The sequence below is a fragment of the Heptranchias perlo genome, chromosome 37 (genome assembly GCF_035084215.1).
Source record: "Heptranchias perlo isolate sHepPer1 chromosome 37, sHepPer1.hap1, whole genome shotgun sequence".
NCBI classification, from domain to species: Eukaryota; Metazoa; Chordata; class Chondrichthyes; order Hexanchiformes; family Hexanchidae; genus Heptranchias; species Heptranchias perlo.
In genome coordinates this window covers 2,245,313-2,268,461 of record NC_090361.1, presented here as the reverse complement: position 1 = coordinate 2,268,461, position 23,149 = coordinate 2,245,313, and the positions used below count along the sequence as shown (strand labels likewise).

The 23,149-nt window shown below is 45.3% G+C and overlaps 1 protein-coding gene across 1 annotated transcript in view; it reads left to right on the top strand.

Annotated features, from left to right (window-relative positions):
• The first annotated feature begins 231 nt into the window (after positions 1-231).
• The window catches only part of tyk2 (tyrosine kinase 2), a 97,040-nt gene continuing 74,122 nt past the window's right edge, over positions 232-23,149 (top strand). Inside the window, exon 1 of the mRNA XM_067972956.1 lies at positions 232-529. The gene's annotated coding sequence lies outside the window, so the exon portion shown is untranslated. The remainder of the gene's footprint in view (positions 530-23,149) is intronic.

Genomic DNA, 23,149 nt, shown 5'->3' with positions numbered 1-23,149 from the left:
TGGCTCGGTGTCAAATTTTGTCTGATTATGTGGGCCGTTTTACTACGTTAAAGGCGCTATATAAATGCAAGGATAGTGATCAAGAGTGGGAACCCTCACTGATTTTTTTTTTAAGCCCTCCCTCCTCCAAGTAAAAGTTCAGTCATTGGAGGGAAAGGTTGGGGTGGGAAGAAGAGGTGATCTGAAAGGACTCTCTGGGGGGGCAGGCAGAGCAAAGAGCGCCTCACATCAAGCCCAAACGACTACAACTCCCAGAAGCCCATGGGCGGTCAGGGCATGCGTAGTGGGGTAGTTGCGTGTCGTCAGTTCCGGGAGGCGGGCGGTCGGTCGCTCGCTGTGTGAGACCGGAGTGAGGAGAGCGGCGGCGGCGGCGGGGCGAGTCGGAGCGGCGGGGAGGCGGCGACGGGCAGCGGGATCGGCCGCGGCAGCGGCGGCGGAAAGTGAGCGGGAGCGAGCCGCTCGCGCGGGGGGGAAGCGGCCGCGCGCAGTTTGTCGGGGCGACGATGAGAGGCCAGTGACGTCATCGAAGGTGGGTGCCGAGTTGGGGGGAGAGGGGTCAGGGGTCAGGGGGGTCTCAGGCAACTCACTGCGCCCACCCACCCACCCACCCACAGGGGGAAGGCCCCGGGCCCGGACTCCCCCGGCCTCTGCTCGGTTAGTTCGTCTCAGCCCGGGTGCTAAAATTGTCTTCAGCGCCCCAGGGTTAGCAACTGGTGGGCAAAATAAAACCAGCCGGGGCTCCTGTCTCTGATCGCCTTCCAGTGCCTCCTGCTGTGTGGGTGTGGTGTGGGTGTGGTGTGGTGTGGGTGGGTGTTTGGGTGGGTGGGTGTTTGTGTGGGTGGGTGTTTGTGTGGGGGTGTGGTGTGGTGTGGGTGGGTGTTTGTGTGGGGGTGTGTTTGTGTGGGGGTGGGTGTGTGTTTGTGGGTCTGTGTCTGTGGGTAAAGGGCGCAGAGCTTGGCTAAGGGTGGGATCGCGCTCAGCTCTGATGCCACCTTAGATCGGGCCACCAGAGCCCTTGGAGCCACAAGCTAACAAGGAGCTCTTGACTTTAAAAGGGACGGGGAGAAAATTGGCTTCTTCAAATATATATATATATACATACATATAGGGAGCACAGAAATAGAGAAGGATAAGTAAGGGTAGGCTCACAGAGAGAGGTACCAGATACAGAGATTGGCCATAGACAGATGAAAATAAGAGACTTGTAAGTTTTGGGAGCACAGATGGACAGCGAGGAGTGCCAAGGATGAGGATATGGCCAGATAAAGGGATAGAGCAGTGAGTCATATTTTAGTAATAGAAGATGCATGTCTACACATGCATATAGTTAAAGATTTAATTAAAGCTGAGAGTGTCTGCATTGAGTAGCTTTTGGAAAGGAGGAAATTTGAGATCAGAACCTTTCTCCCTTGTGAAAAATACCATACTTATCAGACAGAGAGAGAGAGAGAGAGAGAGACAATGGGCATAAGCCAGATTAGGAACTGGACCAGATGGCAGAGATAAAGATTCATCTAGAAACAGCAAGGACAAGAAACCTAGAGGTTGCAACTCTGCTCAGAGGAGGAGTATAGCCACGTAAGCTGACAGTGTGGTTAATCGTCGTCAGTAACCACATTAAAGGTTTAATCCCAGCCCTACGAACCAAATGAGGACAAAACTAATCCATGTTAATTGATGCATTATTTTGTAATTATATATTTGAAAAATGGGTTATATAATATGAATGTCACTTATTCATTGAAAGATTCAAGATTCAAAATGAGCAGATGTTACTGATTAATGTTAGTTGTTTAATAATAATGAACCAATATATACGAATATATGTTTATAATGTCAGCATATCAATTGCACAACAGTGGAATTGAGGTATTAACCAATTTGTTGCCAGTTTATTTGCATTTCTGCTCTTTCAACAAGAGTTTGAGAGAGACTTCGAATTTAACTTTTGCCGGGTTGGTTTGCACTAACTTCTGTAGAAACAGCTGAAGGTGGTACTGTCTGATGTGATTTTACTAAGATTATTCAGTTTTTATCTTGTAGACTTTTCCAGTTGAATAAACTTTTTTTAAAGAAACATCGTTGACACGCTTAATATCTCAGTGATAGTTTTGCGCTGTGTGTTCATGTGAAAAGGTATAAGCAAAACCTGAGTTAAGAAAACAGCCTGAATATCGTTTACATTCCTCCTCTTCTTTCCCATTCCCCCTTTGGGTTTCTGTAATATTTTAATGTGTGTGTATTTTAGGGAGTAAAGTAGTTTTTCATTTCTCGTTAATTTTGGTGCTCATTATATTGAGCTGTCAATGGTGGGTATTCCAACACTTCTCCACTTTGGGCATCATACACTGGAAAGTTGGGTTAGATATGTACTCTACTGCAACCATGTCTTAAACACAAGTCTTGGATGCTTTGTTTATGTCACTACTATAATCTCTACAGGGCATAAAATGACTTCCAGAACATCCAGTGTCCTTTCAGGTTTATATGTGTAAATTATTTGTCAGACAATATCCATGTCTGCTATTATACACCTATTATAAATATGCATGTCATCCTGTATTCTCTGATGGTTAACCTTTATTTCTCTTGCCAAGGGGAAGAATTGCGCAGTCAAGTACATTTTTTAAATTGTTAGTAATTTCTTTCCCTATTTAGAATTTGTCAAGAAAAAATTATTAAATAAGTATATGCTCAGCTCCTGGATGTTTATGTAGCTATGCGGCACTACTTGCAAACTGGTGCAAGTGATCTTTTTGCTGCCTGGTGCAAAATCTAAGCCTGTTGTTTTACAGCTGTGTGATTACGCAGGTTTTTAGGATGTTTGTTGGGAATTTGCCTTATTAAATGCAGTGTAAAACATTCTCACTCCACCCATCAGGTGATGCATTTTGACCACTTGTGTTTTGTTGTCATAGCTTATGTCAGATACCAAGAGCGCAATACTGCAGAAAGCTTAGAGGAGTATAGAAAGTGCAGGGGTGAAATTAAAAAAGGAAATGAGGAAAGCAAAGAGAGGGCATGAAAAAATACTGGCAAGTAAAATTAAGGAAAACCCAAAAATATTTCATGAAGACATAAAGTGCAAGAGAATAACTAAGGAAAGAGTAGGGCCTATCAGAGACTGAAAAGGGGAAGTATTAAGTAGATAAATCGTCAGGCCTGGATGAAATGTATCCCAGATTGTTAACAGAAGCAAGGGAGGAAATAGCAGAGGCTCTGACCATCATTTTCCAATCCTCCCTGGCTACAGGCGCGGAGCTGGGGGATTGGAGGACTGCTAACGTTGTACCGTTGTTTAAAAAAGGGAGCGAAGGATAGACCGAGTAATTACAGGCCAGTCAGTCTAACCTCGGTGCTGGGCAAATTATTGGAATCCATTCTGAGTGACAGTGACAGCATAAACCGTCATTTAGAAAGGCACGGGTTAATCAAGGACAGTCAGCATGGATTTGTCAAGGGAAGCTTGTGTCCGACCAACTTGATTGAATTTTTTGAGGAGGTAACAAGGAGGGTTGATGAGGGTAGTGCATTTGATGTAGTGTACATGGATTTTAGCAAGGTTTTTGACAAGGTCCCACATGGCAGACTGGTCAAAAAAGTAAAAGCCCAAGGGAAAGTGGCAAGTTGGATCCAAAATTGGCTCACTGGCAGGAAGCAAAGGGTAATGGTTGACGGGTGTTTTTGCGACTGGAAGGCTGTTTCCAATGGGGTCCCTCAAAGCTCAGGACTCGGTCCCTTGCTTTTTGTGTTATATAGTAATGATTTGGACTTAAATGTGGGGGCTTGATCAAGAAATTTGCAGGTGATACAAAAATTGGCCGTGTGGTTGATTATGAGGAGGAAAGCTGTAGTCTGCAGGAAGATATCAATGGACTGGTCAGGTGGGCAGAAAAGTGGCAAATGGAATTCAGTCCAGAGAAGTGTGAGGTAATGCATTTGGGGAGGGCAAACAAGGCAAGAGAGGACACAATAAATGGGAGAATATGGAGACGTGCAGAGGAACAGAGGGACCTTGGAGTTCATGTCCACAGATCCTTGAAGGTGGCAGGATAGGTAGATAAGGTGGTTAAAAAGGCATATGGGATACTTTCATTTATTAGCCGAGGCATAGAATATAAGAGCAGGGAGGTTATGCTGAAACTGTATAAAACATTGGTTAGGCCACAGCTTGAGTACTGCGTACAGTTCTGATCACCACATTACAGGAAAGATGCGATTGCAATCGAGAGGGCACAGAGGAGATTTACGAGGATGTTGCCAGGGCTGGAGAACTTTAGCTATGAGAAAAGATTGGATAGGCTGGGGTTGTTTTCTTTGGACAAAGGAGGCTGAGAGGAGATTTAATTGAGGTGTATAAAATTATGAGGAGACGAGATAGAGAGGTCAATAACCAGGGTGCATCGATATAAAGCAATTGGTAGAAGGATTAGAGGTGAGCTGAGGAGAATTTTTTTTCACCCAGAGGGTGGTGGGGGTCTGGAACTCACTGCCTGAAAGGGTGGTAGAGGCAGAAACCCCCGTCACATTTAAGAAGTACTTGGATGTGCACTTGAAGTGCCGTAACCTACAAGGCTACGGACCAAGTGCTGGAAAGTGGGATTAAGCTGGCTAGCTCTTTTTCGGTCGGCACAGATACGATGGGCCGAATGGCCACCTTCTGTGCCGTAACTTTCTATGATTCTATGATTTCTGGTGATATCCTAGCCTCCTGTACCTCTCCTATTGTCCTGTATATCTAGCTCCTCAATTCCAGCCTTGTATTCCCTATCCTTCCAATTCTACCTGTAACTCCTGCGATATCGACAGGGACTGCAGAGTTCCCAAAACTTGCGCATTCTTTTGTTTATCCTGAATCTATGGCAGTGGTTGAAGTAACTGATTAAAGAGTGCAGACTCTTCTGCTTTGAGCAAATCTGTTCCATATGTGCATTCCAGCCCTCCTCCAATCTGCTTCTTTGGAACTGAATCCCTGTTCCAAAGTAAATCATGATCCCAGTAATCTGAGGTGATCCAGTCCTGTTTTCTCCTGAGCCAAGTGAGCATTCTTTCAAAGTTTACTTTTATTATTTGAAGTTTTTTTTGACCTGAGCTGTGTTTGCCCAGTCACTCATAAATAAATAGCTGGAGAACAGGTTCCTCCTGCGTGAAGTTTTTGGATTTTCACAGCAGACAGGTGAGACATTGGTAAGAGGCTGGTTTATTGGCAGATCTTGCTTTACTCTGAGTTATTAATAGGTATGTTTTTGTTATGCTGGGGAAGCCATGTAATATATTCTTTAGGTAGTTTGTTTTTCTAGACTTGGTACAGTGGTAGCACGCTCACCTCTGAGTCAGTAGGTCATGTGTTTAAGCCCCAATCCAGGGACGTGAGCGCATAATCCAGGCTGACATTTCATTGCAGTACTGGGGGACTGCCGCACTGTTGGAGGTGCTGTCTTTCAGATGAGACATTAAACTGAGGCTCCATCTTGTTCAGGGGGATGCAAAAGATCCCACAGACACTATTCAAAGAAGAGCAGGGGTGTTCACCTGGTGTTCTGGCCAACATTTCTCCCTCACCCAACACCAATAACAGATGGATTTGTCACTTATTTCATTGTTATTTGTGGAACCTGTGTAAATCTGCTACTGTGTTTCCTAACAAAACAACATTGACTGCACTTCAAAAGTAAGGACGTGAAAGCTGCAAGGTCTTTATTTTTGCTCCTGTTGTTGGGCAGCATACACCATCCGTGGCTGGGAGAACTCCTGGATCATCATCTGTAGCTAGTTGTTGGAGAGTGTGGGGTGATAAGCCCTCGTAGTTTCCCCACCTCTGTCCCAATGCGGACTTACCAGAAGTCCTGGTGTGGTTGAGATTGGGAACTAATGCTGAGTTGAAGTGCGAACCCTTGTCCAGCCTGTCCATGGTGCACTGATCTACCCTGCTGCTCCATAACCTGTTTTGTATTTGGCCGCCTTCGCACTTTCTATTGTTCCTTGGTTGTTAAGTTGGTTCGATAACACAGTATGCAGAATTTGGAGCCAGTAAGAGAGAGATTTGGAGATGTGCCTGAAATGTTTTTTTTAATTGAGGCTATTGATTTGCATAAGAGGAGAGTCAAGAGTCAGTTTGGTAACTGAACCGACAAGGCAGCTGATGACTTGCGATTGATTTCCTCCAGTCCTGAAGGCAGTGCGTGCTTATTTGTTTTGATGGCCCAGGTTGTTAGTTTTGGCTCTGTTTTTGAATCACCTGTCCCCAGAAATCTCTTCCCCGCCCCCGCCCACGAAGCTCATCTTTTGTCTCTGTCCAGAATAACTCTCCAGAATGGCTCAACTACTTGCAAAGCAAAATGGCAATCTGTCACCTATGACTGACCCTCTGCTGCAGTCGCCATTCTTGGCGACTTCACTGTTCACCATCAGCAATCACTCCGCTTCTCTTCCACTGACCTGGCTCACACCACTGTCAAGTCTTTTGCTATCCTGAATGACCTAGAACAGCTTGTCAATCAGCCTACTTGTATCTGATTGTCTTGGTAAATGAACTTGTCTCCTACACTTTTTCCTTACTGACACACTATCTGACTCCTCACCACTGTCTCCTGCCTCTTGCAGAATACCCTGTAACAGACAATCTTTGTGAGCCGTTCCCGTTTTGCTTGGCAGTGTGTATCAGCCATCTGGGGTGGTCTTTAAAGATTCTTTGCTGCCTTGTCCCTGGTCCGACTTCTTGGTCCCTTCTCTCCGTGCGAGTGAAGTAACTGATCTTACACACATTTTCATTCAGTGCAGCTGGCTGTTTGATTGGGAGCATTAGGGGTTAACTTTGGTCAGCTGAATAGCCTTTTCTCATCCTGGAATCTTCTTAAATGTTCTTAACAGCTTATTGTCTGATAGGCGACCCCCTTTTTCCAGCCTTCACTTCACTCCCCTTGCCACAATTTTCTTGCTTTATTTTACCAATAGTTTTCTGAATTTTCCACATTTGTTCCTTCCAAATTATAAATATGCCATCCCACACATGCTCCTAACCTCCCTGCTGTGTTGCAATCACATCGTCCTGTTCCCTACTCTCACTCATTGATTCCCAGCACCTCAAAACTCTGGACTTCCGTCCCTCCCCCCCCCCCCCCCCCCCCGCCCCAATCATTCCTTCTCCCACAGCCATTAAAACACAAGATTAGTGTCGCTTAATCACTGCTTTCTCTTTCATTCTGTTCAAATATGATCGTGTCTTGTATATTAGGTCTTGACCCTTTCATCTTAGCCTCTCAATAAAAATCTCCCACATCTGTAATGACTGCAGTCGAGCTGAGCTTTTCCGCTTCCAGCAATTACTGTGGAATATCTGAAAGGAAGTGCCTTGGCCAGACTATCAGTGATCTCTGGAGGCCGTCACTGCAGTGCTGATGTTTGCTGTTATATGTTAGTTGTGCTACAAAAGGACCTTAGGTAATAGAGCTGTGGTAGCTGAAATTGAGCTCGCTAAGTGCAAAGTTGGAGCATGATTAATGAGTGCTGTTGAGCTGGCTGGGGGAGAAGCTGGAAGAGGCCTGGTGATGGTCGACTCGACACTTACTACGTTCTGTCATTGCAGAGCAGAAATCAACAAAGCAAAGAAAGTGCTGATCCATAATACCAAGTCAGTCATCATGTCTGAGGCCATCACAATGACAAAACGTAGTAAGTGTTGAGTCGACCATCACCAGGCCTCTTCCAGCTTCTCCCCCAGCCAGCACTCATTAATCATGCTCCAGCTTTGCACTTAGCGAGCTCAATTTCAGCTCCCACAGCTCTGCCCCTCTATTTCCTAAGGTCCTTTTGTAGCACAACTAACTTGAAGACTGTATTCACTTCAGACCACGGGGCACAAGGGGAACATCAAAGCCTTGGAAATAGTGTGGAGAAAGGTCTCGAGGCAGATCCCTTGTCTTAGAGGACTGAATTATGAAGAAAGTTTTTGAAAGGCGATGACTGAGCGGGCACCTCATAGAGTTAAATGAGGTATTAAGTGCAATAGAAAAGGGTTAATCTTGACCAGTATTTCAGTGTATGACAAAGGACTGGTAATGGTTAAGTTCAGGAATGATGTCAGGAAGCACTTCTTCACAGTGTTTAACACCTGGTATGGTCTCTGGGTAGGGTAGTGAATACAAAAATTCTGGAACCATTTAAGGGACGGTTGCCTGTTGTGATTTGGTGAACCATAGGTTTCAATGGAAGAATGACCGAGATGGGCCGAATGGCTCTCCCGGTTCTCTGGGTACTTTTCTCACCAGATGCTTATTGTTGGTTTCACCGTGCACTGGCATGCTCCAAGAACACCATTAGTGTCGCTGTTCAATTGACCAGTGGCAGGTGTGTGTTAGGGGCCTGTGTGACCCTCCTTCCTCGGAGCACGACCCCTGGTCTTGGCTCAGTTCCTCCCTACAATAACACCACTGACATTAGGAACTCCGCATATGGGGTCATTGCTGAAGCTCAGCCCCCTCAGCTGTAATGTTCCAACACATGACCCCATTGTGACCCCCAGCTGTCACCTTTTGAACAACCTCAAAAGTGACTACACACTTAAACCCAAATGTTACTTTCCATAAAAGGACAAAGAATTTGTATTGATGTCGTGGCTTATGACATCTCTTGCCAATGTCTCAAAGCATTTCACACACTGTGAGTGACTTTGAATTGCTGTGCTGTTCTGAAGGCAAACATTTTTCACACAGTAAGATCCCACAAACTGCAATGAGAGGAATGAGGAACTAGTCGTTTTTTTTGAGGGAGGAATGTCGGCCAGAACACCAGAAGAACTGCCTGCTGTTTGAGTAGTGTCACGGTATCTGAACAGGGCGATGGAGTCTGGCAGCTCTGGTGATATTGTTGGACAAAATGGATGAATGACCTAGATGGGCTGAATGGTTGTCACGGTTCTCTGGGTACTTTTCTCACCAGATGCTTATTTTTGGCTTCACTGTGCACTGACTTGCTCCAAGAACACCATCAGTGTCGCTGTTTAATTGGTGTGTGTGACGCCTTCGAGATCAGGTAGAAAATGGCACAACATGTGGGGGCGGTGGACCTTAAAGCGGTGCTTCCTTCTCCAAGTGTACACGGAGATTTAGCGTCTCTCCATGTGAAGACAAAAAACACCAGACACAAACACATTTGCATTGAGTCCTTGGGGCATGCATTCTTTAGATAGCCAAGAAATTTTGGGCTTCTTGCTGTGTGAAAAATAGCTGCCACGTTTGCCTTCAGAACAGCAGAGTTCTGGTCTTCATATTACAGAAAGGATGTAGAGGCACTGGAAAAGGTGAAAAAAGATTTACAAGGATGACGAGAGAAACTGGGGTTGTTCTCCCTTGAGCAGAGATGGTTAAGGCGAGATTTGATAGACGTGTTTGAAATCATGAAGGGTTTTGTTAAAGTAAATAAGGAGAAACTATTTTTAGTGGTAGAAGAGCCAGTAACCAGAGGATACGGATTTAAGGTAATTGGCAAAAGAACCAGAGGGGAGATGAGGAAAAAAATTTTGCAGAGGGAATTGTTGTGATCCGGAATGCACTGCCTGAAAGGGCGGTGGAAGCAGATTCAATGATAACTTTTAAAAAGGAATTGGATAAATACTTGAAGTGGAAACATTTGCAGGGGAGTGGAACTAATCGGATAGCTCTTTCGAGGAGCTGGCACAGGCACGATGGGCCAAGTGGCCTCCTTCTGTACCCTATGATTCTATGATACCAGAACTGAGAGGTTATAACTATCAGGAAAGGCTGAACAGGCTGGGGCTCTTTTCTCAAGAAAAGAGAAGGATTAGGGGTCACCCTATGGAGGTCTTTAAGATTATGAATAGGCTTGATAGGGTAGATGTAGGGAAGATGGGGGAGAGCCAAATTAGGGGCCATAAATATAAGATAGTCACTAATAAATCCAATAAGGAACTCAGGAGAAACCTCCTGACCAAAAGAGTGGTGAGAATGTGGAACTCGCTACTACAAGGAGTATTTGAGGCGAATAGTATAGATACAATTAAGGGAGCCAGATAAACACATGAGGGAGAAAGGAGTAGAATGCTCTGCTGATCGGGTTAGATGAAGTTAGGAGGGATGAGCATGTGGAGTATAAACACTGGCATAGACCAGTTGGGCTGAATGGCCTGTTTCTGTGCTGTTAATTCCATGTAAATAGCTGAGCAATGATCTGACAAAATATTCAGGCAACATGGTTATAGTTGAAGTTGAATAATGCCACAGTACCTGTGTAGCTGGGATCAAAAATTTCCATTTTCAGATTGGGACAGTTTTTTGGCCATGGCATTAAAAACATTTGAAAACAGAGCATTTGGTTTATCCAGAATCTTTCCAGCGTACACCTGTCCCCAATTTGGAAGGCAGGGCAGTTGAGGTGCTGCTGAGGCTGTACTTGAGGGAGGGGCCATAAGATCTGTTCCAGCTATTGAGGAACTTGGGAGAAGGTCTAAGGTCCCACAGTGCCGGACTTTACCAAGGTTGAAAAAAGGAGGAATGATGAGGACAATCAAGAAATAGTGGTGAGTTGGCACCAAGTTTTAAAAACCTGTAGATTGAACCTGTGGTTGAAAGATGAGGCGTTCCACAGTTTTGAGGTCCTGGCACAGAATGAGCTGGGAGACAGTATGATGTCTTGATTTTGACGCAGGGAGGAAGGCGAGCTCTGTACTTAGGCCTATTTCACCGGCGCAAAGACCATAAAGTGGATAAAACAGAACAAAGAGAGGCTGCAAAGGAGAGAGAGGTTGGAGACTGGCAGTGAGAGAACTGCCCTCATTCTTTGAAAGGGTTTCATTTGCAGATAGATTAGAGCTAGGAGACTCAAAAGCAAGCTTCAGGTTGTACTGCATGTTTCCGTTCAGCGCACAACGTGCATTTGTGGCAAAACCACGAACCATTAATGAGCTCAGCTTGCCACAAAACTGATCACATTCCTATGCAGAGCATTTTGGATTAGCCACAAATCATTTATGCAGCTGGTAGGAACAGATGAGCCACCGGTCTCCGAACTAATGACAAAATTTTCCCGAATGGCGCAGTGTTTAGAAGCACTATCGGGTGTGGCAGTGAGGCATACAGACCAGAAAGTGCCACATTTGATTCCTCGTCTGTGCTGAGTTAGCTGATTCCATCCCAGGCAGCAGTTGAAGTGCTGCAATTGGCTGTAGTAACCCTGGGGTAGTGGGGGGAACGGCTCCTGATTGTGATTCCTAGTATGTAGATGTAGGGTGAGAACAGTATTGAGTTGAACTGCAATAACTTCATGGCTTAACCTGTGTGGTCTCCTTGAACTGGGAAGGTGGGGCAGTGACCTGTTTCCAGGCTTTCTGGGGGTCTGCGAGCTGCTGCGGATTGAGTTGACTCCCCCTCACCATCTGGAGAAGTGGACCACCACAACTTATTCTTTTCCCCCTTTGTCGACTCACTGGGATCAACTTAGCTCAGCATTAGTGTCACTAGGATATTAGTAGAACATTAATGTGATATACGTGACCTCATGCAGTTGCACTAGAGGTGTTTTCCAACACGATACAGAACACTGTCCAGTGTTGGGTTGTGATGACAGAGAGTATTTTGAGTTTTAATGGTGGTTTCAGGTCTGACACTGGTGGCGAGAGCTCTCGAGGTGATGAATTAAGAATATCTCACAAGCACATTGACACATTAAAGTGTATTAGCTTAAGGGAGTTTTTTTGCATAATATATTGTTACCAATCTATTTAATCAATATAGTAAAAATTTCTCATAGGATGTGCACTTCCTGTCCACAAACCTTACTTCCTATTGTCACAGTGTTCTGTTTAGATTCTTTGTTTTTTTTATACCAACTGTTGCAATGTAGCTGCAGGCTCTGGTCACTAGTTGGCTCTGTGCAGCAAGTTTCTGAAATCTCTCCCAACTCCATCATGTACATAAAATAAAAACTTACTCTCATCAACTCCATGGGCAATGTACTAGGTTTATATAGACTTATGATTTCCTGTCGTCTTCTTGCCATTTGATTGGCCTGTTCAGTATAGAATCATACAGCACAGAAGGAGGCCATTTGGCCCATTGTACCTGTGCTCGTTCTTTGAAAGAGCTATCCAATTTATTCCAAGTCCCCCCGCTCCTTCCCCATAACCCTGCAAATTTTTCCTTTTCAAGTATTTATCCAATTCCCTTTTGAAAGTTATTGTTGAATCTGCTTCCACCGCCCTTTCAGGCAGCGCATTGCAGATCATACTCGCTGCGTAAAATAAATTCTCATCTCCCCTCTGGCTTTTTTGCCATTTATTTTGTATCTGTCAGTTTCTAGCGATCTGATTGGTCCGTGAGAATTTTCCCTAGTCCAGAGTTTTAAAAAAAACAATTTTTAGTTGACGTTGTCACGCAGGCAGATTGGACTGATAAGAAATCTAAACAAACGGAGCACTCTAGAAACCAGATCACTGTTTATCTGATGTTTACTTTGTCATGCCACAGGACATCAACTTCTGCATAACAGCAGTCTGGTGCCAACATTGATTAGCCTATCACTCCTGCTGATTGCCACCTACTGCCCTCCCTCAGCTGATGAATCAGTCCTCCTCCACTTGGAGGAAGCACTGACGGTAGCAAGGGCGCAGAATGTACTCTGGGTGGGGGACTTCAATGTCCATCACCAAGAGTGGCTCGGTAGCACCACTACTGGCCGAGTCCTGAAGGGCATAGCTGCCAGACTGGTCCTGTGGCAGGTGGTGAGCGAACCAACATGAGGGAAAAACCTACTTGAACTCGTCCTCAACAATCTACCTGTCGCAGATGCATCTGTCCATGACAGTATTGGTAGGAGTGATCACCGCACAGTCCTTGTGGAGACGAAGTCCCGTCTTCGCATTGAGGACACCATCCATCATGTTGTGTGGCACTACCACCGTGGTAAATGGGATAGATTCAGAACAGATCTAGCAGCTCAAAACTGGGCATCCATGAGGCGCTGTGGGCCATCAGCAGCAGCAGAATTGTATTCCAGCACAATCTGTAACCTCATGGCCCGGCATATTCCTCACTCTACCATTACCAACAAGCCAGGGGATCAACCCTGGTTCAATGAGGAGTGTAGAAGAGCATGCCAGGAGCAGCACCAGGCGTACCTTAAAATGAGGTGCCAACCTGGTGAAGCTACAACTCAGGACTACATGCATGCTAAACAGCAGAAGCAACATGCTATAGACAGAGCGAAGCGATTCCACAACCAACGGATCAGATCAAAGCTCTGCAGTCCTGCCACATCCAGTCGTGAATGGTGGTGGACAGTTAAATAACTGACAGGAGGAGGAGGATCTGCGAACATCCCCATCCTCAATGATGGCGGAGTCCAGCACGTGAGTGCAAAAGACAAGGCTGAAGCGTTTGCAACCATCTTCAGCCAGAAGTGCCGAGTGGATGATCCATCTCGGCCTCCTCCCGATATCCCCACCATCACAGAAACCAGTCTTCAGCCAATTTGATTCAATCCACATGTTATCAAGAAACGGCTGAGTGCAGTGGATATAGCAAAGGCTATGGGCCCTGACAACATCCCGGCTGTAGTGCTGAAGACTTGTGCTCCAGAACTAGCCACGCCTCTAGCCAAACTGTTCCAGTGCAGCTACAACACTGGCAACTACTCGACAATGTGGAAAATTGCCCAGGTATGTCCTGTCCACAAAAAGCAGGACAAATCCAATCCGGCCAATTACCGCCCCATCAGTCTACTCTCAATCATCAGCAAAGTGATGGAAGGTGTCGTCGACAGTGCTATCAAGCGACACTTACTCACCAATAAACTGCTCACCGATGCTCAGTTTGAGTTCTGCCAGGTCCACTCGGCTCCAGACCTCATTACAGCCTTGGTCCAAACATGTTCAAAAGAGCTCAATTCCAGATGTGAGGTGGGAGTGACTGCCCTTGACATCAAGGCAGCATTTGACCAAGTGTGGCACCAAGGAGCCCGAGTAAAATTGAAGTCAATGGGAATTGGGGAAAACTATCCATTGGCAGGAGTCATGCCTCGCACAAAGGAAGATGGTAGTGGTTGTTGGAGGCCAATCATCTCAGCCCCAAGACATTGCTGCAGGAGTTCCTCAGGGCAGTGTCCTATGCCCAACCATCTTCAGCTGCTTCATCAATGACCTCCCCTCCATCATAAGGTCAGAAATGGGGATGTTCGCTGATGTTTGCACAGTGTTCAGTTCCATTCGCAATCCCTCAGATAATGAAGCAGTCCGTGCCCGCATGCAGCAAGACCTGGACAACATCCAGGCTTGGGCTCATAAGTGGTAAATAACATTCGTGCCAGTCAAGTGCCAGGCAATGACCATCTCCAACAAGAGAGAGTCTAACCACCTCCCCTTGACATTCAACGGTATTACCATCGCCGAATCCCCCACCATCAACATCCTGGGGGTCACCATTGACCAGAAACTTAACTGGACCAGCCACATAAATACTGTGGCTACAAGAGCAGGTCAGAGGCTGGGTATTCTGCGGTGAGTGACTCACCTCCTGACTCCCCAAAGCCTTTCCACCATCTACAAGGCACAAGTCAGGAGTGTGATGGAATACTCTCCACTTGCCTGGATGAGTGCAGCTCCAACAACACTCACGAAGCTCGACACCATCCAGGACAAAGCAGCCCGCTTGATTGGCACCCCATCCACCACCCTAAACATTCACTCACTTCACCACCGGCGCACTGTGGCTGCGGTGTGTACCATCCACAGGATGCACTGCAGCAACTCGCCAAGGCTTCTTCGACAGCACCTCCCAAACCCGCGACCTCTACCACCTAGAAGGACAAGGGCAGCAGGCACATGGGAACAACACCACCTGCATGTTCCCCTCCAAGTCACACACCATCCCGACTTGGAAATATATCGCCGTTCCTTCATCGTCGCTGGGTCAAAACCCTGGAACTCCCTTCCTAACAGCACTGTGGGAGAACCTTCACCGCACGGACTGCAGCGGTTCAAGAAGGCGGCTCACCACCACCTTCTCGAGGGCAATTATGGATGGGCAATAAATGCTGGCCTCGCCCACATCCCATGAACGAATTTTTAAAAAATTCTGTGGCATACTACTACCAGAACACCACTAACAGAAAGTCCCGATCAAAACCAGAAAGGTTTTTGGTGAATTTGTAATGTGTTTGTTGGGATTCTGAGTGTGACCGGCTGAGAACGAACAGGCAATTGGTTGACACTGGGTTCGTATGTGGTATCTGAGCCTTGTCGATGGGTATTTAACTGGCAGCGGTAATGTTAGACAAGGGGTCACTTTGTGGGTGGAGTGTACTTGCACTTTGCAACATATATGTTGTGAAGTTTTGATTTGCAAATGCATTGTGTACCACCACACAAAGCATCCACTGTGCAAGTAAAGTGAAAAGAGCTGGAGATGCACAGCGGATCCATGAGCATCGAAAAATATGGGATAACATTTTACCTGTAGAACCTTTTTGTCAGAACTGGAAATTGAGATATAAATGGGCTGTTAGAAATGTTCACTTCTTGTCCCCTTTTCACAAGGTGAAGAACCAGCTGTACATTCCCTGCATTTTTTGTTTTCAGTTCAGATTTTCATTTTTTTTTTGAAGAATTCGAGTATGGGAGTGACTGAGGCTGCTCACAGTGAGATGAGATAAGGAAAGCGTTTCATTGCAGAAGCATTGGTGAAAACTAATTAAAACTGTCTCTGAATCTTCCTGAACTCGTTAGTCCAGATCGGTCAGTTGCCTGTATTTGGTTTAGATTTCAATCGACACGGCAATTACTGAGGGTGAAGTGTCTTGTTTCAGGAAAGATTATCCCAGTGTGGTTGAGAACATAAGAACATAAGAAATAGGAGCAGGAGTAGGCCAATCGGCCCCTCGAGCCTGCTCCGCCATTCAATAAGCTCATGGCTGATCTGATCCTAACCTCAAATCTAAATTCATGTCCAATTTCCTGCCCGCTCCCCGTAACCCCTAATTCCCTTTACTTCGAGGAAACTGTCTATTTCTGTTTTAAATTTATTTATTTATTTGAGATACTGACCTACTGGCTCTTACATTGCTAAAGGAGCTGGGAAAAGATTTGTTCGAATTCGAGCAACAGATGGAAGATTCTGCCAGGCAATGTGATAATTCTGAAAAGACTCACCAAGGATGAAGGCTTGTCAATAAAGTAGGGACCATTATTCCTTTTGTGACAACTAAGAGTAGCCAAAGAGATTAAGTATTGTCTGTATTGAGGTAAATCAGGTGAAGGTTGTTTCGTTTTGAGTAAATGGAGTAATGGGAGGGGTGAGACGATTGGCTGGGTTTCTGACCTGGTGTGTCATCGCTGGATCTGAAAGGTAGATGGATGGGGAAACCATGTGGGCTTTATTGTTTGAGGCAGATTCTTTGTTGCAGTTTTTTTTTGTGGGATATGGGCAGTGCTCGCAAGGCTGCATTTATTGTCCATCCCTGGTTGCCATTAGAAGGTGGTAATGGGCCTTCCTGAATTACTGAAGTCCTTGTGGTGCTGGTGCTCCCATGATGCATTTAGGTGGGGAATTCCAGGATTTTTCCCAGTGATGATGAAGAAATGATGACATTTGTCCAAGTCAGGATGGGGTGTGACTTGAAGGTGATGGTGTTCCTATGATATTGTTGCTCTTGCCCTTCTCAGTGGGAGAGGTTGCAGGGCTGGGAGGTGCTTTAATGTAATGTGATAGCTTAGAGTGCTTGTGTTTTGTACAGTTGGAATTTGTCTTTGTATAACGAGTAGTGAAAACTGATACGCAGCAGGGAAGTGCTAATCGTTGAGGATTCCATTAGAGAATTGTTTGTTTAATGGATTGTGTTTGCGTTTGGGGGGAGGGGGAGAGGTTGCTGATTATTTTGAGTGCTGTTGTGACCGATTGTTATGGGGGTGCCGTGTTGGCGATGCTGCTGGACATTGAGCAGCTGTCACTGTCTGGAAACACCAGGCCTGTCGATGAATTGCTTGAGAGCGCGAGGAGTGGTGTAACATGGAATACGAGAGTACCAGAGCTAGCTGCATTGGACAGAATGTCAGGGTTTGATCTGTGACTTCCTGCCGCTGAGCATTCAAGACATCTTCGGGTGACAACTGGATAGTTGATGTGTTTGAGAAAGGAAGAGGCTTATTAATTCATCCTAACACAAAAATCCCCTTGTTGCTTGCAAAGATCTGTGTGATTAAGTCTTTAATGAGAGTGTATTGTATTCTTCAGAGGGTAGTTGCAAATAAATGATTGCAGCCCTGACCCAATCCCAAGACCTTCTACCCTCCCTGGTCCAGTAGAAACACAGATATGATAATGAGCCTGTCCCATCTGCCATGCTCAGCACTTTACTGGAGAATCCACACAGGCTGCGGGTGGGTCGAAACGAGCAGTTCTAGATTTCTCAGCCCACCTGTAATTTTTACACAAAGGAAGTCTGTATGAATTTTTTTTTAACTAAACAAAAAAGAAGAACTTGCATTTATTTAGCAACTTTCAGGTCCTTGGAATGTTCCAGAGTGCTTCGCAGCCAATTAATTACTTTTTGAAACTGTTGTGGGAAAACACGGCAGCCAGTTTGCGCACAACAAGGTCCTACATATAGCGTTGAGATAAATCAGCAGTTAATCTGTTTTTGGAGATGTTGAGTGAGGGATAAATATTGGTTGGGATACTGGAAGAACTCCCTTGCTCTTCGAAAAGTGACATGGGATCTTTTAAGTCCCCCTTTTATGTCTTATCCAAAAGATGGCACCTCCGACAGTGCAGCACTCACTTGGCACTGAAATATCAGCTTAGATTGTGTGGTCATGTTCGTAGAGTGGGACTTGAATCCACAACCTTCTGACTCGAGAGGTGAGCGTCCTACCCACTGGGGTAGGTAGGGACTTAAAAGTAAATACAAACTATATAAAAGTAGATAAACATCAAAACTTCCAGTTCCCTGATGGCTCGGTGAATTTGTGTATTGAGTGATCCTGGTGAGTTCGTGATTTCAAGGCCAATGTAAGACCTACACCTTCTTTACGCCAGTGGTTCTGAGACTTTTCCGTGTGGGAGACCCCCTCCAAATGTTAGCACATACTGGGGACCCCCTGTCCCAACTTCCAAAAGACAGTACCAGTTACCCAGAGGAAACCAGTGTAGAAAATGTTTTTCCATTAGTATACAGCAATAAAACTAACGAGTTGGTGTGCCAACAAATACAGAAAGAACACAGAATTCACAAGATACAGTGCTGGTGACCCCTGCATGGACTGGAATCAGATAAGCTCGGGGACCTCAGTTTGTAAGCCTTTGTTTTAGACCGGATTTTAATCCTCAAAATAGCAAAATTACTTTACAAAGCACACGGACAATGATTTGGGATCGGTCGGTCCTCTCAGGTGGAGGTGGATATGGGTGTGTGCATGGTCACGTTCTGAGTAATTAATGTATGAGTATTTCGGCTTAAGACAGAAAGGAAGGATGGAAGTAACCAAGCTTGTTCATGTCATGAAGGTCAGTTGTCAGTTATTTGCTCTAGGTTCAACTACCCTGTCTAATAAATCTTTGTTGGAGCCATTTGCTATTCTTTGAATTTTCAGTTTGGAGACTGTGAGCTTTCTGTGAGTTGGAGTCCAGGGAGTTAAGATTGCATGTGGGCGTTATGCCAGGTCATGATGCTGATGCAGTCCTGGCTCAATCTCACAAAAGAGTCAGCCTTAAACTTTCCCCTTCCCTTCCTACATACACTGAAAGAAGAAGTGAGCTTGGTTTTCCCCTGTAATTTGCTCGGGAAGTGCACATCCTCATTAGCTGTGCCACATGGTAATAATTTGTGAATTTCTTTTCGGGTAGTGAGATGGAGGGAGGCAAAGAGGCACAATTCTTCATTGTTATTCTACAGTTCTGTGAGAGGTTGGTGAATCAGTGATAACAACTTGCATTTATGTTGTGCCTGTAATGTAGGAAAACGTCCCAAAGCACTTCACAGGCTCATAATTGGGCCGAAGAAAGAGATAATAGGACAGTGTTAGTCAGAGGTTAGTTTTAAGGAGGGTCTTAAAGAAGGAGCTAGAGTTGGAAAGGTTTAGGGAGTGAATTCTAGAGCTTAGGGCCTTGACAGCTGAAAGCATGTCTGCCAATGGTGGGGCGAAGCAAGTGAGGGATGGGCAAGAGACCAGAGTTGGAGGAAAGCAGAGTTCTCTGAGGCTTATAGGACTGGAGGACGACAGAGATAGGGAGGGGCGAGGCCATGGCGGGACAATGGGTCATAGACCCAGGATTATCGCCAGAAGAATGATTGGGGAAGTTGGAACTGTTTTCACACACAGGGTTATTAGCGCATAGAGTGCTTTATCACAGGTAGCTGTTGAGACAAAGATGATATCATTTAAAAGGGTATTGCATAAATGTTTGAAAAGGAAGAATGTAAAAGCTTATGGGGAAAGAGTAGGGAACGGGGCTTAGAATAGACCACGCCAATCAAAGAGCTCGAACTGGCACGGCTATGATGGGCTGAATGGCTGTTCCTGTTCCAGAAAGAAGATTTTGCATTTATATGGTGCTTTCATGTCTTCAGGACATCCCAAAGCATTTCACAGCCAACAAATTATTATTTATAGGCAGTCGTGGCAGCCAATTTGTTCACATCAAGATCCTTGATAAAGCAATGAGATAAATGGGTTATTTCGTTTTGGTGGTTGTTGAGGGAGGAATGTTGGACACCAGGGGGAACGCACATGGTCATCTTTGAATAATGCCATGGGATCTTTTGCTTCCACCTGTAAGTCTCATCTGAAAGACTAACCTCCAACGGTGCAGCACTCCCTCGGTACTGCACAAGTGTCAGCCTAGATTATATGAGCCCACGACCTTCTGACTCGGGTGAGATTGTGCTACCACTGAGGCAGAAAGCTGTCACTTTCTGCAATTTTTGTGATTCTGTTGCTCTCTCCAGTCTCCGTTCCTCATCGCCTGTTAGTAAGGTCCTGCTGTCTGTGCTAATGTTTTTTTTCCCTTGTGTTCTTTCTGGCCGCACATGACCTGAGGACAGCTGAGTAATCTGCTCGTGTGTTCTTGAGAAAGCCATGAGGAGGTGTGGTGGGAGTTCCCATCTCTAGTATTTTCCCTTCCTTATATGTGGGGATGTGTCTGGATTTTGCTGCCTGCCTTCGCGCACCGTGCTTGAGATAGGGATTATGGATGAGTTGGGGAGAAAAATTCAGAGTCCCACCAGATAAAGTCACAGTGCATTGGTGCGTCTGTGCACTGCACCACCGTGCTGCATTCTTAATTGCTTACTTGTAACCAACCTCCCCACCCCCTCTTTTCCCCCCCCCCACCCCCCCAACACCCCAGTCTGACCGAGGGTTGCTTGCCCACTCCCATTATCAAGCCTTTGCAGTGCTACTTTGTAACTAGGCACCAAGAGGTGGCTCAGAGCAAACCCCCTTAAATTACCATCTGATTTCTCTCCCTCCTGATGCTTCGGGCCTTCTTCTGATGTCCTGGCTGAGTACGCCCCAGAGCTCAGTGGTACGTGAACAAGTTGCACCATTGCATGATAATCAGCCGTACTGATAATTTTTCAAGTGTGCTGCAGTGAAAAAAAAGGTGTTGAGGTTCTACAACAGGAAGACCCTGGTCACTTGACCTTTTAGCTGTTTCCACTGAGTTTTGTGACAGTACAGTAATATTTTATTTGTGCTCTGAAGCAATTTAAGCCTGTAGATTTATAGTTAATTGGGGAGAGGGCTGGGTAGCATTGCAAGGGAGAATTCTGCCCTTGGCTGGCTGGGGACCAGATTGGACCAATGCCTCGCTGTTGAATAGTTTGCGAACACCCGTGGCCACTTGAGCAAGGTAGCTGAAGGCAATCAATACAGTGCTTTTACATTTGTGTTCGGGGTTTGAATTGAGAGAATTGAATGTCTCTTCTTGGCTTGCAAACTGCTCCTCCAGTTCGGCACAAGGAAGCTCTTTGCATCCACCCTCAGTCTGCATGGTGTTAAATTGTGCCATTTGCTCAAATGGATGATTGACTTTCCAGTTAAATCCTGCAATAGGGACCAGTGGTTGTCTGTTGAAGTAATTGTGACACGAGGCATGGACTCATCCTGGGGCATGATTGCACGGGCACTGCCATCTGAGGCTAAATAGTGAATTGACAGGCTGTTCACCTCCAGAGGCATCACAGCCATGCCTTATTCCGTCCAAAATTTAGACCTCCACAGTTGAACTTTTCAGCAGGAGTAATTAGATAGTAATTGGGGTTAGGAGCTTTTGCTGACTTCCTTTCTCCTCCACCTCCCCCATCCCTGGTTCAGGGACACGGAGTGCCCCACTGTGACTTTGCTAAGATCAGCCAACACGAGCACAGACCAGTAATTTTGAGCCTGAGATCTTCCTGGCCTCTGTGGCTTAGTACCATTTGGCTATTGGCCTTGGAGGGAGTGCAGCGTAGGTTTACTGGAATGATACCCGGACTTCAAGGGTTAAGTTACGAGGAGAGATTACACAAATTGGGGTTGAATTCTCTCGAGTTTAGAAGGTTAAGGGGTGATCTGATCGAAGTTTATAAGATATTAAGGGGAACAGATCGGGTGGATAGAGAGATACTATTTCCACTGGTTGGGTTTTCTAGGACTAGGGGGCACAGTCTAAAAATTAGAGCCAGAACTTTCAGGAGCGAGATTAGAAAACATTTCTACACACAAAAGGTGGTAGAAGTTTGGAACTCTCTTCTGCAAACGGCAATTGATGCTAGCTTATTTTAAATCTGAGATAGATAGCTTATTGGCAACCAAAGGTATTAAGGGATATGGGCCAAAGGCAGGTACATGGAGTTAGATCACAGATCAGCCATGATCTTATCAAACGGCGGACCGGGTTCGAGGGGCTGAATGGCCTATTCCTGTTCCTATGTTCCTACTGACCTGTTGGGGAGCACTTGTATTTGAGAGAGAGTAAAGGTATTTCAAGAGCTTTGCAGTACAGTATCAGAATTCTATCAATGCACTGCATTAATAAGGATCTGGGATGATATAATTACATGTTACTGGCATGGTGCTGTGAGTTACAAACAATTATACGCTGACTATGAAAACACATACTTCACCCCAATCAAAAAAAAATGTTCATTGTCAGTGCAGATAAATAATAAAACATTAATTGCCTCTTTCAACAAACCTTCATAACCAGTCAAGGATCAAAAAGATCAATCGGTTTGAAAATGAGAGGTAGTGTTTCATCACACATTGACCCCCACCTCCCTCCTCATCCGGAATCCCCGGTTGAGATGCCATTATGTTGCTGATGTGAGTTACATGATGTTACGTGGAAAGCTTGGTGTGTGGTTGCAAGTTGTGTAACAGTTGTGTAATGGTGTTGTTTATTTGCAAGTCGTCTCCTTGGTTCTGCAGGAGAAGACAAAACCCAGAGTGTTATTGAAACAGCTGTTATAAACAAACTGGAAAATGGGATACTTTGTAATGTGGAGACGGAACTGAGCGATTAATATGTTTGACTTGAATGCCGAGTGCTATTTGAAACCCCCAGTTGCAACCCACCTGTCCTTTACAGGGCACCTAAACCCCCCCAGTTACAAATCAGCTAAAACCCCCAATTACAACTCACCTGACCTTAAACAGTGACACTTGCCTTTGACAGGGAAAAGTTGACATATTTCTTCGCCTGATTGACTGACCAGTCAAGGATCAAAAAGATCAATCGGTTTGAAAATGAGAGGTAGTGTTTCATCACACATTGACCCCCAACTCCCTCCTCATCCGGAATCCCCGGTGGTGATGGTTGTAAAATAGCTTGCTGATGTCTCTTGCTCCAACTATGCCAACGAAAGAGGGAGAGGAGGTATAATTACTTTTTAAAATGTTTATCCATAATAAGCAACCTTAGCTAATAAATTTAACTGATTTGTATTTAGTACAAATTATTTTATTTCATACATCGGGGTATGCAACATGGCTGCGCACTGGAGTGCCAACGTGCTACGCCACAGAGAGGGGATTTGGGCTTATAGTGCCCGATTGCTGAGTTTCCAATTCCAGTTGTAATAACGCAGTAAACAGTATGCACAAGTCAGGGAGAAAATCTGAGGGAAAGCTACTCATGCATATCTCCCAGTGGTAGGTCACAGA